Source organism: Microtus pennsylvanicus, chromosome 21, assembly GCF_037038515.1.
Source record: "Microtus pennsylvanicus isolate mMicPen1 chromosome 21, mMicPen1.hap1, whole genome shotgun sequence".
NCBI lineage: Eukaryota > Metazoa > Chordata > Mammalia > Rodentia > Cricetidae > Microtus > Microtus pennsylvanicus.
In genome coordinates this window covers 8,450,889-8,468,165 of record NC_134599.1, presented here as the reverse complement: position 1 = coordinate 8,468,165, position 17,277 = coordinate 8,450,889, and the positions used below count along the sequence as shown (strand labels likewise).

Below are 17,277 nucleotides of genomic sequence, written 5' to 3'. Positions count from 1 at the left end.
TTTCAGAATTAGCACTAGAGAACCGCACTTGTTTCTTGAAGAAAAGGACTCCAGCTGTTGATACGCTTTACACCAATGGTTCTCAGCCTTCCTAACGCTGCGACCCTTTAGTACAGTTCCTCATACTGTGGTGACCCCCACATGTAAATTTATTTCATGCTCCTTCTTGATTGTAATTTTGCTGCTGTTATAATCATAATGTAAATATCTGATATGTAGGATATCTGATGCGACCCCCCCCCAAAAGTGATCGTGACCCACAGGTTGTGAACTGATGTTTTACACGAAGTACACACTCTTCACAGACACGTTCATCTGCAGTTCCAAAGACTCCGTGCATTGCTTTAAGCATCTACAAGAGTGAGAGGACCAAAGAATCTTTCCCTGAAGAGCTGATTTCATTTGAGTGTGGCACCTGGTTGCTGGGGTCAACAGGGGATTGTGTGCAAGTTACAGGCACCAGGGACCAAAGCACTTTCTTTTGATGGAACCCAATAGGCTGTGTCTCAAGAATACTGTGGAGAAATGAAGAGACCTTCACAATGGTTAAAATAAATAAATAAATAAAATGCACACCCTTCTGTAGGTTTCTAGTTTTCATTCCTATAAATAGAGGTCTAGCAGGATGGGCATAGACAAAGGAAGCCTCTTCTTCAGTTCCCTCTTATATCCGGGTGGAGTTGATGAGACTCTAAGGAACTGGAACATATATTAAAGGGAAAAAAAGGATAAAATGAAAGTCACATAATTTGCAACCTTGGCAACTTGGTAGTTTTGAAGAAGACAGCATCTTTTTACTGTCAGGTGACTGTAGAGTTTTGGTAGGACTGGGCCCGAGCAGTCATGTCTACTAGGCCAACATGGGCAGACTCTGTTAACATTCACTATCTGGGATTCCCTAATGGCTGTAATAAAAATTTGGAGGCTACCCTGCTGCTAGCTGCTGAGGCAGGCACAGGAAGAAGAGCGCATAAAGACTCTTCTCACTGTGGTGTGCGCACAGTCCACGAGGAGGCGGAAATTGATCAGAAAACAGTGACTGTAATCTCAAAAGTCACCAATGCTATCAAAATTAAAAAAGAAAAAAAAACACCCACACACAGCTTCCAAACAAAACAAACCTCCCAGTCTCAACCAGAGCAATGACAGGCTGTGTGGGAGGACAGATGGTGTGGGAGGACTTCCCTGACGAAAAGAGGACGGGCTATGTGGGAGGACTTCTTCCCTGAAGAAGGGAGGACAGGCTGTGTGGGAGGACTTCCCTGACGAAGGGAGGATAGACTGTGTGGAGGACTTCCCTGATGAATAAAGGACAGGCTGTGTGGGAGGACTTCCCTGACAAAGGGAGGACAGATGGTGTGGGAGGACTTCCCTGACGAAGGGAGGACAGGCTGAGTCCTAGAACAAATCACCAGCACATGCTAGGAAGAGAGTGGGGACACCATGCACCAGGGCCCATGTTGGGAAGGAACAAAATGCTGAGGCAGGCCAGTACGGAGAACTAAGAGAGGGAGGGGCAGGTGTCACAGATGAAGTAGGAGGATGCCCAGTCACGTGGAGTCCTGAGACCCATTCAACAGGGTTTGTGTCTTCATCCTGAGAGCAATAGGAGACCATGGGAGAGTTCTATGGCCAGAGGTCTTATAGGTGCTTCTTTTGTTTAATCATTTGCTTTAGAGAATGGCTTATAGGAGTGTCTTGGTTACTTTTCTATGACTGTGATAAGACCACGGCCAAAGAAATATAGAAGAACGAATTTATTTGGGGCATGCAGTTTTAGAGGTGGAGTACATGATCATCATGGTGGGATGAATGGCAGCAGGTGGGCAGGCATGGTGCTGAACAGCAGTGAGAGCTCACATCTTAATCCACAAGCAAGACACGCGGAGGGGGGGAGGAAGAAAGGAAGAAGGAAAGAAGGGAGAGGGAGAAGGAGGGAGGGAGGAAGCTGGGCCTGGGAATTAGCTCAGGGGATAAAAGTGCTTGCTGCTCAAACTTGACAACCTGAGTTCAAGCCCCAGAATCCACATAAAAAGCCCATATGCTGTCCCATATTAATAATCCCAGTACTCCTGTAACAAGACGGGAGACAGAGAGAAGGCGGTAGCCCAGAAGCTCAAGAACCAGCCAGCCTGGAGTACACAGCACAAAGAAAGGCCTTGCCTCAACAAGGTGGAAGGTGAGAAACAGTTGTCTTCTAACCTCCACATGTGTGCATGGAACATGTATTCCATCACTCACGTACACACAACTCTATTTCTCTCTCTTCCCCTCTCTCATATATATGAATATGAAAGGTTCTAAGGCTTGGTTCATTCTACTTGTAATACTGAGATTGAACCTAGTACCTTGCACATGCCAGGCAAGAGTTTTTCCAACACACTCATTTTCTGACCCAGCTTCCCTCTCGTGTGCTTTTCGATAGCACAGAATTTAGAAAGCAAAGCATTGCATTTCCTAGCCTCCCTTGCAGCTAGATTTGCAGATGTGATTTGGAATGTATATATCAGATGCATTCCTACAGGAGCGTGGGCTTGGAAATAATGTAATAAGGAGAACAGCAGACTTTGAGGCACACATTCTGCCGGTGTGGCATTAACAGAAGGGGTGTCCTGGCATTTCTGCCAAATCTTCCTGATTTGACAGGCAGACTCCCGATAGTGGTAGGAGCAGCAGCAGTCTTGGCAGCTCAGGTTGGGAGCGCCTGGCAAACAATGTTTTCTACAACTCACGTGGGCTGTTCTTAGTAATGTCAGTAGATGGCATGAGATGTGTGTGTTCTCGGAGGTGGTACTTAGAGATCAGTCGGTGCTCCTGGGGTAGTTCCGTCCTGAAGGAAATTCTGTCCCTTCTCTCCCTCTGACCCCGTAATGTTCATTGTTATGTGTGTTCCCACAGTAAAACACAAGCTTAAAAGACTGGTTCTGCCAACTGCTTGGGAAGAAAGCTGTGCTGTTGTCCCTAAAGGTGAGTAAGCTAGGACATTCCAGAAAAGTTAAACATCTGATTTAACAAATGACTCATTTAGAATTAGAATGAACTTTGACTCTAAGTTGCACAGATAGTATCCAAGTACATTAGCAAGAATTGGATCTAAACCAGGAACTCTAACAATATGGCAACTTCCTTTACAAGGATAGTTTTACTGTAATAAGCACACATTTTAAATCAGAAGTTAAAAGTGTCAACAAAGCCATGCCGGAAGTAACTCTGCTTCTAATTCTCAAAATAATTAATCTCTTTTTGTCTGTACATAGTTTTGGTGCCTCTCTCAGGACAGATTCCAGTCTGCAGCGTGTATCGTAGTTATTTATATACATGTTTGATCTGCCCTTTGGAGGTAACAGAAAGCAATGAAGGCAGGAACAGCCTCTGATCCATCTTTGTGTGTCACCAAGAGCCTGCTAAGAATGCCTCTTCCACAAAGGTGGCGCGTGATCTACATTTCGTAAAGGAATAGATGAATTCTTGTACGTTATTTTGTCATGCGCTTACTAACACTTTTGAAAGACAGCTTCCAAGGTAATCAATCCTACGCAACAAAAATACTTTAATTCATTTTTTTTCACATAAAATGAATAGGGCAATTATCACTGCTTCGGACATGCTTCCTCCTCCCTCCCTCCCGCCCTCCTTCCCTCCCTCCCTTCATCCTTCTCTCTCTCTCTCTCTCTCTCTATCTCTCTCTCTCTCTCTCTCTCTCCAAGTTCTCACTATGTAGCCATGGCTGACCTGGCTCTCACTCTGTAGGCCTGACCGGCCTCAACTCACAGAGATCCACCTGCCTCTGCCTCAAGCACTGGGCCAGGAAAATGCTTGCAGCTTCCTTAGATGATGGGTATGGCCAAAAGAACTTAAGGGAACAGGAGTTAGAGCCTCTGGGCTGTATGATTACTATAAAGATGCTGGAACTTTGGTCTCAAGATCCTTCCCCTCTATAAAAGAGGTGAGGCTGGTGACATGATTAACTGTTTTCCTTCTCACATGTGGTCACCACTGCAGGACACTGGAGCTGTCAGGGATCCTTCAGCCCTGGGATGGTCCTTCAGTACCCTCTTACATACTTAGGCTGTTCTGTCAGTGATAGCTTCCTAGAATACAGTGTTAAGAATTTTGAGCCCTATTTGAACTTGGTGATAAACCCAGCTTTGACTTACTCCTGTTATCTGCCATGAATCAGGAACAGGAGTAGCAGCAAACAAAGTATACAGCCCAGTGCCTGCTCTCCCAGGAAGACAGTGAGTCCATACAGCCCAGTGCCTGCTCTCCCAGGAAGACAGTGAGGTCATGCAGGCCAGTGCCTGCTTCCCCAGGAAGACAGTGAGACCCTGCAGGCCAGTGCCTGCTCTCCCAGGAAGACAGTGAGGCCATGCAGGCCAGTGCCTGCTTCCCCAGGAAGACAGTGAGGCCATGCAGGCCAGTGCCTGCTCCCCCAGGAAGACAGTGAGACCAGAAGCTGATTTTTGTAGCGTACACGTGTCAAGACACTGCAAAATGGCTATTATACAATTCCATTTAATCCGTAGACAGCCTCAAGAGATGATATTATTCAGATTTCTATTGTGCAGATGGGGTTTAGGAAAGCAAAATTTACCCTTGGTTCGAGGCCAGAATCCTATTCTAAGCAGGTACTTCTGCTGCCTCCTGATCTATGTGCTAAGCCAGTGGTAATTTTCAGCCAGGATTGATTCTGCCTTCCAGGGGTCTTTTGACAATGTCTGAGGATTTTTGGTTGCTCCATCTGGGTGGGACAGAGCAGGTAGAGGGCAGAGATGCAGTTTATAGGCACAGAGGTATTCCTACCCACAAACAAAGAATTGTTAGGCCCAGAATGTCAATCGCACATTGTAAAACTCTTGAAGTAGCCCCATAAATACAAAGTCTATTTCCATTTCACAAAGTGGGAGAGGTGCTCCTTAACTGGGAGTCATCATGACAAGACAAGAAGCCGGAAGCCCATGTAGTTCTTGCCTACGTTCCATTCTGACCAGCTTCTTTTACGATGAACCACAGGCAAAAACAGACAAGAACCTGCTCGCCTATGAGGCATTTCAGAGGCAAAAAACCACTCAGCCAAATGAGTGAGATGACTCAGGGGGTAAAGACGCTTGCCACTGAGCATGAGCTTGATCCCTAGGACACACGTGGAAAAAGAGAACCAGCTCTCACAAGTTGTCCTCTGCTCTCCGCTTTTATGCAGTGACACACACACACACACACACACACACACACACACACACACACACTAAATAGATACATGTAAAAATAAGAAAAGCACTGAGCCAACTGCAAAAGAACCCCCCCCCCCAGTGGTGGAGTGTCTACAAGGATCAACAGTATATGTTCAACTGTTCAGAGAAAAGAGCTCTAGAAACTTACTATGCAACCATTGATCTTTCTCTAGTACATTCAGATCATCGCGCTAAAATAAGACCGTGGAGCAAGCTAATTTTAGGACAGTAACAAGCTTTTGCGAGATAATTAACTCTGCGTGGGTTTCAACTTTAATCTTTCCCCCTCTTGATTTGTAGGAGCGGCAGCGCCTGGAAGCTTGTCTAGAAGAGGAAGTGAAACTGAAGAGACTCACTGAGAGTCCTCTTTCTCGGAGGCAAGGCAGTTTGAATATGAGCACATCTCTCATCCTGTCTCCTTAACTGCCTCCATCACCAACCGGAACACACAGGCAGCCTGGAAGACACAGAAGAGAAAGCCAAGGACCAGACGTCAGTAGCTGTCTGTCCAACCTGTGGCTACCAGGCCCTTTGGCTGGTACAGCCTCAGAGTAGCTATGAATCAGGCTCAAATCATACAAGTGTGTATGTACATGGTTATATGTGATTGTACAATCTCGAGTGTGACCTTTGGAGATGATAACCACAGTGTGGGAAGTCCAAAGGCTGGATTCCTCTGCAGCGAAGACATTCCTCAGGGATGAAAGGCTTGTCTCCTGGAGGAAAGCGAATCCAGAAGCAACAAGGCGGTTTGGAAGTGGGGAGAGGAACAGGGAGAGGATGTCTTGGGGAAGATTTACTAGAAGTGAGAGTGGTTCAGGCATCTGAGCTGGGCGTGGGTCCCCGCCACTATCAGGCCTGCTCCTCAGCTAGCACCGCCAGGCTTGGGATAGTAGAGGAAACCCCGTGTCATTCATACTGAAATCTCCGACCAAGTGCTAAGGCTCACAGAGTCTAGAGAATCTGAGGTCCTAGCCAAGAACACACCCTAAACCCCTGCAACCTGCTAGGGCCAAAGCAGGCAGCCCCAGAGAGTCTGCGTCAGCGATTGTTCCAGAGGGCGAATATCCAAGCGTGGTGAATGAAACGTGGTTTATATAGTAGTGGAGAGCGCCTCAGAAACCTTAATATGGGGTCAGACTGACAATGGCTAGTGCTACCAGTGGCGGCTGGCGAGAGTACTTGGCATTCGGGAGCGCCTAGAGTGTCAGTAACTGAGCCAAAAGACCCAAACTGCCCTGCTCGGTGAGGCCGGCCAGGAGGATCTTAAAGAGGTTAAATACGTCGCGAAAGCTCTTCCTCAGACCGAGAGTGGCAGCGCCCTTCCCGCTTCGGGAGCCTGTTTGAGAACCTCTTCCTTCTAAAGAGGCCCTCAGGGACCTGGGACACTCCCTCCACTCCCTACTTCCAGTGTTCTGCGTGACCCTGTCTCAGTGATAACAGTTCATCAACGTTTTCTTGTTTATGTATGTGTACGTTCTTTGGTTTATCGTCAGCTTCATTTCTAAAATGTAGGTTCTGAGAGGACAGAAACCTTGTGTGCCTTTACCGCAGGTGCAGGATCGCATCTGCTTCTGGCATTCATCATCCCCTGCCCACCGCGCCACCTGAGGCGCTGGACTCATGTGCGGTCTGCAAATTGACCTCTAATTATCAGTGGCTGGCATCCAAGCTAGGATTCTAGCAAGTGGGCCATGAAGTCGGATGGGTCTGGCCGTCTAGCCAGCCAGAGGCTCCTGCGTTTTAATCGCCAACTACATTGCATTTTTCTTTCCTGGCCTTTGTACGGGGACTGTAAGAACAAAATAACCCTTTTGCCCTTCCCGCTCCACTGTGCCCCCGCACCAATCTACCCAACTGCTTCTGGAGGCTGCATCCCCAGTGTCGGAACCTAGTCTCCCACACCAATTCTTCTCCCAGACATCGTGTGCCTAAACCCCCTCGACTCGCCACTTATTTCCCTCTTATTTAACCTCACGCTTTTCAATGGTCAAGTGATCCTCCCCTGTTGGACTACATTAGTCCCCTGGAATTTTCTTAAAACAGCTCCTCCCGCGCGGACCTTACCTCCCTCCTAGTCATTCAATAAACATTTACTGAGAGCCGGCGGGGCGCACACTGCCCAGGGTTGCCGGGAGCTGCTGCCCCGCCCAGCCACACCCACCGCCACCCTCGGCTCCTCTACGCGCCCTGAACCCGGGGTGGCGTCACGGAATCCGCTGGCAGCTTCCAAGTGCAACGTCCCACCACCTTTCCCCGGATGACTCCTGATTGGTGGGAGTGGGAGCCACTCTGCTGCGCCCCCCCCATGTTGCTCCGCCCCCAGGGAAGACTCAGGCTCCTCCTCCTAGCTCCCTCCCCTCGCTCCAGCTCTTCAGCTAATCACCCCGCGGCGCGCGCCCTAAAGTTCTGGGCAAAGTACTGAGAACTGGTACTGGGATCGCACGCCGGTCAGTGGCAGAGGACCAGGGACCCCCGCGCCAGGAGAGCCGGTGAGCAGCGCGGGCTTCCGCCCACCATCTGTCGGCGAGTGGCGCTCGGCGCCCCAGTCTCCTGCGGCTGGTGCTGGAACTGCCGTCGGCTGAGCCTTGCAGGGACGGGAGAAGCCGGGTTTGCCTCCTTCCCGGTCTGAAACCTCCACCGGGGAACCAAGCAGAGTCCCCAGCTGTGGAAAGCTCAGGTGAGCAGCAAGGCGTCCGCTGGGCTGGGATTAAGACGAGCTGGAGGCTCCGGGGAAGTTTCAGGCATGCTGCCAGTCTAGGATCCGGAGTATGTCTGAGCTGCTCCCGGGAAGTCCTGGTCCACCTGGCAGCCGCTTACAGGGTCAGCGCCAGTTTTCTGAGAGAAAGCACTCTGGTGCTGCTCACCGTGGAGCTGTGCCCCTCGAGTGACAGCCCGGTCGGGATGGACCGGGAGAAGGAGCGGAGCACAGGAGCGCGTGCGGGTGCCGGAGGATGCTGTGCGGTGGAGCTGTCCCGGGCACAGTCTGGCGTTGTGCCTAGGTGGGAGGCATGGGAAACCTGCTTCATTGGGCCAGGAGAGAGGCTTTACCACGTCCGCGAGCTGGGACCGGGCGGTGCAGGCACCTCGCTCTCTGGTCTCCCCCAGCCAGGTCGCGACGCCCCACCGTGTCAGCACTGGGGACCGAGAACACTCTCCCCTTGGGGCTTCAGGAGCCCAGAGGGCGTTTGCTGCCTCCGGCGTCACCGGTGGCCTTGCCTTGTGTCCTTCAGACATTTCTGAACCAGCCTGCCTTCCTGACTTTGGGTTGGGAGAGATGTAAAGTTGTCTGTCACCTTGTGTCTGGGGGCATTTGAGTCCCCTTGGATGTCACAGTGTCTTAGGCTTCTGATTTCTGGATGAGAACATTTGGGTACTGTATTTTACACTGTAGCTGCCAAAAGATGAATTTCAGAGAGGGGTAAGCATAGGTCTGTCTTTTGACCATCCACATTCCACACTCAAAGTATCCTACAAAGAGAACTTCCTTTTGGCTACCGAGAACCATCAGGCAGACGGCAGTGCTTCCAAGCTAAACGTCCATCCTGTCCATCAACTCCATGTTGTCCAGTTTGGGGCTCTTCACAGAGCTTGCCTGGGATGATCTTGTGTTTCCCACTGCCTGCCTCCTGCCACTAGGATGCATGCAAGTCCTTGGAAAGTGGAGGCTTGGGCCTGTTCCTCATTCTAGCCTCAGTGTTAAGAACGCAGCCGACCACACGGCAGGGTCACAATACACGTTTATGGAATGAGCCAATGTAAACTTCCTCACGATTGTGAGAATGTTCATTTCACAGTTGATTTTTCCTCTTTTCCCTTATTTATTTGGAAAATTAATAGCTGGCAACATCTACTGCTGTTGAGCACCCACTGGTAACCATCGAGGTGTTGACTGGGAACTTTGTATAGACGCCTCAATAACTTAACAGTAGTCTGATTAGCTAGATTGTTTTTTAAGTCTCCCCTTTGAGGTGTTTTTGTGTGTGCTCACCAACCTGTGTTTGTGCATACAGGTTAGTGGTTAGAGGACGTCAGTAGTGAGTTCTCGTTCTCTCTTTCTCTCTTTCTCTCTCTCTCTCTCTCTCTCTCTCTCTCTTTTAAAGATTTTATTTATTTATTATGTATACAACATTCTGCCTCCATGTATGCCTACAGAAGAGGGCGCCAGATCTCATTACAGATGGCTGTGAGCCACCATGTGGTTGCTGGGAATTGAACTCAGAACCTCTGGAAGAGCAGCCAGTGCTCTCTCTCTCTCTCTCTCTCTCTCCTCACTCTGGGGTTCAGGGATCAAACTCCAGCAATCAGGCTTGGTAACAAACTGCCTTTTACTCGCCCAACCTGATCAGAGCTAGACAGCTAGACATTTTTTTAGGGAATTGGATTCAGGCTCCTGTGGGTTAACTACTTGCCCCAAGGCAAACATGATTCTAGTACCATGGTTCTAGCCTGTTTTTCTCTTGTGTCGGGTTACCTCTAAGAGGTGAAAATATGATTTCCACTTTTACAGCCAATGGACATGTCGCTCATCTAAAAGAGTTGCTGTCTTATCTCTGAGATCTGTTTTCAGTAATGACGAATAGTTATAGGCCAGATACTACCAGAGTGCACAGGGCGTTTAATGTCCTAATCTTCACCATCGTGACAGGCTTCACCACCCGAGTTCACGAATTTGCCTGGGGTCAGTAGTAACTCCCAGAGCGCCTCATTATCTTTCTGACTCTAAACCCTTAGCTCCATCCACTATACTCTGATGTCTCCTGTCTCACTATTTAGCCAGTGTTAACCCAGTGAGGCAGCTCACTGGTAAAATGCTCCGATGCTATCTGAGACCGGGCTGTAGGCGCTGCGGTGCCGGCATCAGGCGCTCCAGGTGCACTGCTTCTGAATGGTCGAGGCTTTCCTGCCATTGATTTTTGTGGGTGAGTGTATGGTTTGTGGGCCTGGTCGATCAGGGCCTTTTAATAGGGGAGGGAAGGAAATCTTCATTTCAGCCAGATTCAAACAGAAATCAGGCTGCCCTTCCCCACTGTGGCCAATGAGCTCGAGGTGCAATGTTGTTCATCTTGCTCGGAAAGGGCTGGAAAGTTGGGCAGTTCCTTTCCTCCCAGAGGCAGAGACCACTCAGCCCAGCTGGTGCCCCGGTGACTTTTCTGTGAAACAAAAGGCATTTCTGCTCCTTCTACCCCTTGCAGGGAAACTGAGGGCGTGGAGAGGTTCTAAAAGAGAAGGTATGATTGGCTCCTGAGGGGCCAGTGGCCAAGAAGAGGGCAGGTGTGTGGTGCGTCTTCCTGCATGAGGGTCTGGATAACCCATCATTTGTTTTTATAATGAGCTTCTTGGCAGGACTACCTTTTCTTAATTGACATTTCCACTTGGAGAGCTCCGGGGAGGACTGGATTAGAATGCCCCTGGAAGTGAGGGGGTGTGAGGTGTCGGGGACTGTGGGAGTTGTACAGCTGAATGCGCTTCCCATTCAACACTGAGAGCTGTACAGTTTCCTGCAAACCCCCATTCCGTCTAGATCCACGGAGTCATCAGCTCTCCGGCCTTCTCTAGAAACTTCTGTTTTACCCTCTCAGTTACAACTGCTCAGACCACATTCCTGCCTCCCTCCACCCTGGTCTCAGTATCTTGGGCTTTGTCCAGTCCCTGCAGCGCCTTAGTTCAGGGATTTCACTCTGCCCTAACATGGCCTACGAGTGGATTTTCCTTCCTCTCTCCTGTCTGCCACGTCCCGTGAAGCAGGTTCTTGAAGAACTGTCATTGTTGTAGTGTTAAAAATTCTTGGAAGGCTTTTATAGTTATGAGCAATGTTGGAGACGCAGCTTTGCTCCTGGATGCAGAGAGCTGGCCGTGCATCACCTCTCTCCATCCTAAAAGCCTCATTAAAGCAGGTGAGTTGTACCTCAGTGACAAGGGAGTCTAGGAAACGCTCAGTTCAGTTCCCTTCTAATAAACGTTGGAACCGAGAGTCAAACCCCAGCCCCCTTTCCCTACCCACTTACTGTAGACTCCCTGGCTAGCTCAGGGTTTGGGATAGTAGGTTCCGCCTTGGCTTTCGCTTCAGCATTCCTGACCTGTGTGCTGGCGACCTGGACCTTGTCACCAGAGCGTCTGTCTGGTCTTGCCCATGCATGCCTGTTGCCTTCAGCGATATCTCATTCCTGCTCTGGAAGAACCTAGATCTTTTAAGGCTCAGCTCAGAAACTACTTCCAGCAGCATAGTCTCTGTGAACCCAAACTGTCAGAGCACATAAGAAACACAACCTGAAACAAGATAAGGTTTAACTATGCATCTCATGGCTGGCCTAGAATTCTGTGTAGTCCAGGGTGACTTCAAACTCATAGTGTTCCATCTACCTCTATCTGATGAATGCTGGGGTCAAAGCCCATGCCACCCCGACTAGCCTTATCCAAACATTTTTTTTTTTTAAAGTGTGAATGAGCTCCTACTTCTGATGACTGAGTTTACTGTTGATTCCTTTCCTTTCTGTGCTCTTGGTCTTTTGTATCTCCTGGCCTTCCTGTTCCCTTGCTTTCTGGCCCAGTTTTTATATTTAACTGTATTGCCCCCTTTTGACTTTATTTACATTATTAATTATTGTGTGCATGTGTGGAATATTTGCATATTTCATGCAGGTACACATGCATGCACATATCTGTCTCTCTTGGTGCTGAGGTTGCTGTGGGTTCTGGGGACCCTAATTCATGACTTCATGTTCACGTAGCGAGCACTTTACTACCCGAGTCATCTCCCCAGTCCCCTTTCCCAGATTTTAAATGTCTTGAAGGCAAGGTGAGTGGATTCTTCTTGTTTCTATTCTTGACCTAAGGATCTGATGTCCTATTGACAGAAAACACTCAACTGAAAAAGAATATTATGCAATTATATTTGGTTACATTGTATTATGTTTTTAAAAAGCAGCTGGAATGTGTCGTTTTGTTTTCTAGTGTTTTGTTGTTTTTGTTTTCTAAAATATAAGGTGTTTTTATGCCGCTCCAGGCTGAACTTAATCATTTTCCTGCCTCTTCTTGCTAAGTGCTGGGATTACAGGCATGAGCCATCCTGCCCAGTCCTATTTTCTAGTGTTTGATCCATAATACTTTAATGCCTTTGTAAGTTTATGCTGAAGCAACAGAACAGCTAGTGAAATCCCTGGAAGCATCTGCATGAACAACCCCCTTTAAGGCCACAGGGCGGATCATAAATTCTTAAATATAACAGACACTGTAGGATAAATTCCATGTATGTGATATATACTGTTTTTTCACGTCTGTGCTAATGCTGTTGTTATTAAAAGTCTATTACAGGGTCTGTGAGATGACTCACTTGACAGAACACTTGCCTTGCAGCCACGAGGACCTCAGTTTGATTCCCAGAACACTGGGTGCAGTGGCTGGTTCTTGTAATCCTAGCACTGGGGAGGCGGAGACAATTGGATCCTGGGGCTTGCTGGGTAGCCTACCTTTCTTGTTGAGCTCCAAGCGAGAAGCCCTATGAAGAAAGGAGGGGGTAGCACCTGAGGGATGACATTCCAGGTTATCTCCTGGCTTCCATATGCAAGTACACACATGCACTTGAGCTGGCACACATGCATGTATGCGCACACAATACATACATATATTATATATATATATATTTATAGCCGTTTTGTATTATCAATGAATACTTCAGAGTCTAATAATATTTCTGAGGTCCCTCAGGATCAGGTCTAGCTCTTGTCCGACCTTCTAGCTCACCAATCATCACTTGCACTACTGAGTGACAGCACCCCACCACTAGGGCCACGCAGGAAAGGAATCTTTTGTATTATTTGTCACAGTCATCCCTGCTCTGATGTGGGAGTGTCATATATCAATCTGTTAATTTCATTGGTTAAGCAATAAAGAAACTGCTTGGCCCTGATAGGTTAAAACATAGGTGGGAGGAGTAAACAGAACAGAATGCTGGGAGGAAGAGGAAGTGAGCTCAGAGATGCCATGCTCCCCTCTCCCGGGCAGACGTGATAGCTCTGCTGTCTGAAGCAGACACGATGGAGCAAGCCGCCAGGTCAGACATGTTGAATCCTTCCCGGTAAGACCGGTGCTACACAAGTTTATTAGAGATGGGTCGATCAGGATATCGGAATTAGTCAGTAAGGGCTAGAACTAATGGGCCAAGCAGTGTTTAAATGAATACAATTTGTGTGTTGTTATTTCGGGGCATAAGCTAGCCAGGCGGGCGGGGTGCTGGGGACGCAGCCCCGCCGCTCCTATTACAACACTGCTCATCTGTGTTCACCCTCCTCATGTTTACTCATGGGTCCCGCTTCAGTGTGGGCACAGCTTCCAGGAAGCCTTCCTCTGCCCCCTCCAAGTTGGAGTTGGAGAACGGTTACCTTCCCATCATGCACCACAGCCATTACCATTCTGTCGTATGAATCTTTGTCACTTGTCTGAAGTCTTGATCTAAACCACTGTTTCTCGTGTGGCTTTTTTTTTAATTTTATTTATTTATTTATTTATTTATTTATTTATTTATTTATTTATTATGTATACAATATTCTTTCTGCGTTATGCCTGCAGGCCAGAAGAGGGCACCAGACCTTATTATTATAGATGGTTGTGAGCCACCATGTGGTTGCTGGGAATTGAACTCAGGACCTTTGGAAGAGCAGGCAATGCTCTTAACCACTGAGCCATCTCTCCAGCCCCCTCTCGTGTGACTTTAATTACAATGATTCAGGGATCCCCAAATAAAGTTCTCTAGCTTAAAGTGTCTGGGTCAGGTGACTCGGAGGGAGGAGAGTTGGTGGCTGGAGTTTATTGTTGCAGTTTTGTCATTTTGTATTGCGTCTGGATAATATAGTATAAACGCATTGTATGTATGTAGCCTCTTTGGCCACTACTTTTTAAGACAGCCACTGTGGAGGCATATTTCGTGTGTGGTGGTTTGGATAAAATTGGCCTTCGTAGGCTCACAGTGGCACCGTTAGATGCGGTCTCGTTGGAGTAGATGTGGCTTTGTTTGGAGGAAGTGTGTCTCTGAGAGTGGGCTTTGAAGTTTCAGAAGCTCAAGCCAGGTCCAGTGTCTCTTCTCGCTGCCTGCCGATCAAGATAGAGAGCTCTCAGCTTCTTCTTTGCCACCATGTCTGCCTGCATGGCACCATGCTTCCCCCCATGACAAAAATGGACTAAACCTCTGAACTGTAAGCTAGCCCTAAATTAAATGTGTTTTTTTAATAAGGGTTGCCATGGTCATAGTGTCTCTTCACAGCAATAGAAATGCTAACTAAGAAATCAGCCAACATACAACCATAATTCATATATCATGCAATTCATCCATTTAAGGTACACAATGTACCACTACTGGTTCTTAGTATATGCACATAGTTGTGCGACCATCACCATAACTAATTTTAGGACACTTTACTACCCCTATTTTGTATCTGTGTGTACTCTCCTGTTCTGTAATGGAAGACACACAACCTGTGACCTTTTGTGTCTGATGACTTTCATCCAGGATTCTGTTTTCAAGGTTCATCCCTGGGATGCCAGGAATCAACACTTCATGTTTTTTCCTCACTGCTTAAACATACCATATTGAGGTTAGGCATAATACCTTTAATTCCAGTGCTCAGGAGGTAGACGCAGGCAGATTTTGGTGAGTTCCAGGCCATCTAGTAACTCAGTGGCTTTGCATCTTGGTGCTACACTGTGCTACATGAGATGGATGCGGAGAAGCATCCAGATGATAAAGTATTTTACTGAAACTGTCATGTTGGGGTCTTCAGAGTATTTGATTTCCTCCTGTGGTGCTGGGGACCTCCCCCAGGACCTTTGGGGTACTGCCACTGGGGTACTAACACATGCTCCACCACTTACAAACCTCAGTTTGATTTTTAGACAGCAACGTGAAAGGCCAATAGTTAAGAGAGAGAGCTATAAGCCTTAGCATTTGGGTCGGGAGGAAGTGTAGAGAAAATGAGGTGGCCAGTGAGTGATTGACAGTTACTGAAGCTGAGCGCTGTGTTTTTGGGGATGGGTTTTGTGTCTGCCCTGTCCACTGGGCAGCTATTGGTCATAAGCGGCTACTGGGCACTTAAGTTGTGTCTATTCCTTACCAAGGTGTGCTGTGTGTTTAAAATGCATACTGAATTTTGAAGACGGAGTATGAAAGAATGTAAAAAATATCTCAGAAACATTTGTATTGCTTACATGCGAAATGGTAATATTCTAGACATATTAGGACGTAGATTCAAAAATGATCTCATTCATTTCTTTTTGTTCTTTTTAATTGATGACTTAAGTTAAAATTGCATATAGAGCTCATACTATGTAGTCTGTTGGACAATACAGCTATGCATTTTTTTATGTTTGAACATATATATTAATATAGCAATAAGGAACAACCAGAGATATCTGAAGTTTTAGAAAACATAGAATAGAATATGTTTGTAAAAACCCCTCATTTGTGGGAAGTTTGGGGATTACAGATTCATTTCCAGGGGCTTTGCAGAGGCCTCCGGCAGGCAGTCTGACCTTCTACTCTCAGGCGAAAATTTGAGAATTCTTTCACAGAGCATGGATCAGCAGCCCGAGAGGCTAGAATTGCTTCTTTGGCTATTTACCAGATTCCTTTGAAGTTGATGAGCTATTTTCTTTATTTTGGAAGAACATAAGCACACGATTGGTGACATCTCAGTTTCTGATCACATGATTTATTCTCTCGAGTTGATTTTTCCCGGACCTGCTGTCTAATGGCTTCTAGCGAGCAAGAGCAGAATATGATGTTATAGGATAATGGCGTGCAGATTTAAAGTTGGGAAATTGGTTTCCTTCCTACAAAATGTACTTGGATGGAAACTGTCACTGCCTGTTTACTCATGGGATGAGAGGGGAGGTGGTGCTCTCAGTTCTTGGAGGAGGTGTGGGTGGGATGAACACCCCTACAGGAGTCATCCCCCTGCCGAGAGTGGCCATGAACGGGAAAATCACAGCATCAAGTCCGGTTGCTGTGGTTCCTAATGGGGAACCAGGAGAGGATCACAGACTCTCGATATCTGTAATTTGTTATCTTATTTCCCCCCCTCTTTTTTTGGTTCAAACGCTGCATTTCTCCCCTCATGTGTTAAAGGCTGGTGTAGTAAAGATTTCCAATCCTGTGTCAAGTATCCTAATATTCATAAGACATTTAAATTAAAGTTTAAGTCTTCTAAAACAAACTCTCCTTCCTGAATCATCAGTGCTGTGGGAAATGAGCCGGAGTGCTTAGAGGCAAACACTAAATAACCTATGTAACCTTTTTTTTTTTTTTTTGTGGTTTTTCGAGACAGGGTTTCTCTGTGGTTTTGGAGCCTGTCCTGGAACTAGCTCTTGTAGACCAGGCTGGTCTCGAACTCACAGAGATCCGCCTGCCTCTGCCTCCCGAGTGCTGGGATTAAAGGCGTGCGCCACCACCGCCCGGCTTTTTTGCTTTTTTGCTTTTTTTTTTTTTGTGGAACCTATGTAACCTTAATTTCACCAGGGTCAATAAACTCGACGTAAGTGCCTCTCTAGACTTAAGCATGAAGTTAAGATTTTATGTTCATTCATTTCATAAGCATTTGTCAATTTCATTCCGAGTACCAGACTGTTTCCAAGACGGTTCTGGAAACAGGATGTGGTGGGGGGAATTAGCGGTAGAATCCACCTTCAGGACTTCACAGTCCAGAAGAGGATGTAGACAGAGAATTCATTAATTACCATGGTGATATGTGGCTCAAAGGGAAAGAGTCTGGATTTTAATTGGGACCCTGGGGAGAAAAGTTCTATTTTCTTGTGGGTCATGATTCAGGCTGCAAAGATCTGAACAAGGAAGAGAAAAGAGACGGTGGCTGGGGAGTCCTCCTGGGAGCAGGAGATGTGCAAAGTCCTGCCCTTTTGTGTCTTTCAGGTTGCAGGAGGCCACGTGGAAGCGGTGAGCAGGGTTGGAGTTTCTCTCTCTGACGCTGCACGTGGATTTGTTTACTTGCTAGTGGGGATTGAGACCAAAGTTGAGCTTCTGTAACCTTTGTAACTGAAT

At 47.3% G+C, this 17,277-nt stretch overlaps 1 protein-coding gene across 2 annotated transcripts in view; it reads left to right on the top strand.

The window, feature by feature from the left end:
- Positions 1-7,549: 7,549 nt before the first annotated feature.
- The window catches only part of Osbpl3 (oxysterol binding protein like 3), a 172,329-nt gene continuing 162,601 nt past the window's right edge, over positions 7,550-17,277 (top strand). The window contains exon 1 of one of the 2 annotated variants that reach the window (XM_075955153.1): positions 7,550-7,911. The gene's annotated coding sequence lies outside the window, so the exon portion shown is untranslated. The remainder of the gene's footprint in view (positions 7,912-17,277) is intronic. The other variant, XM_075955151.1, reaches the window with a different exon arrangement.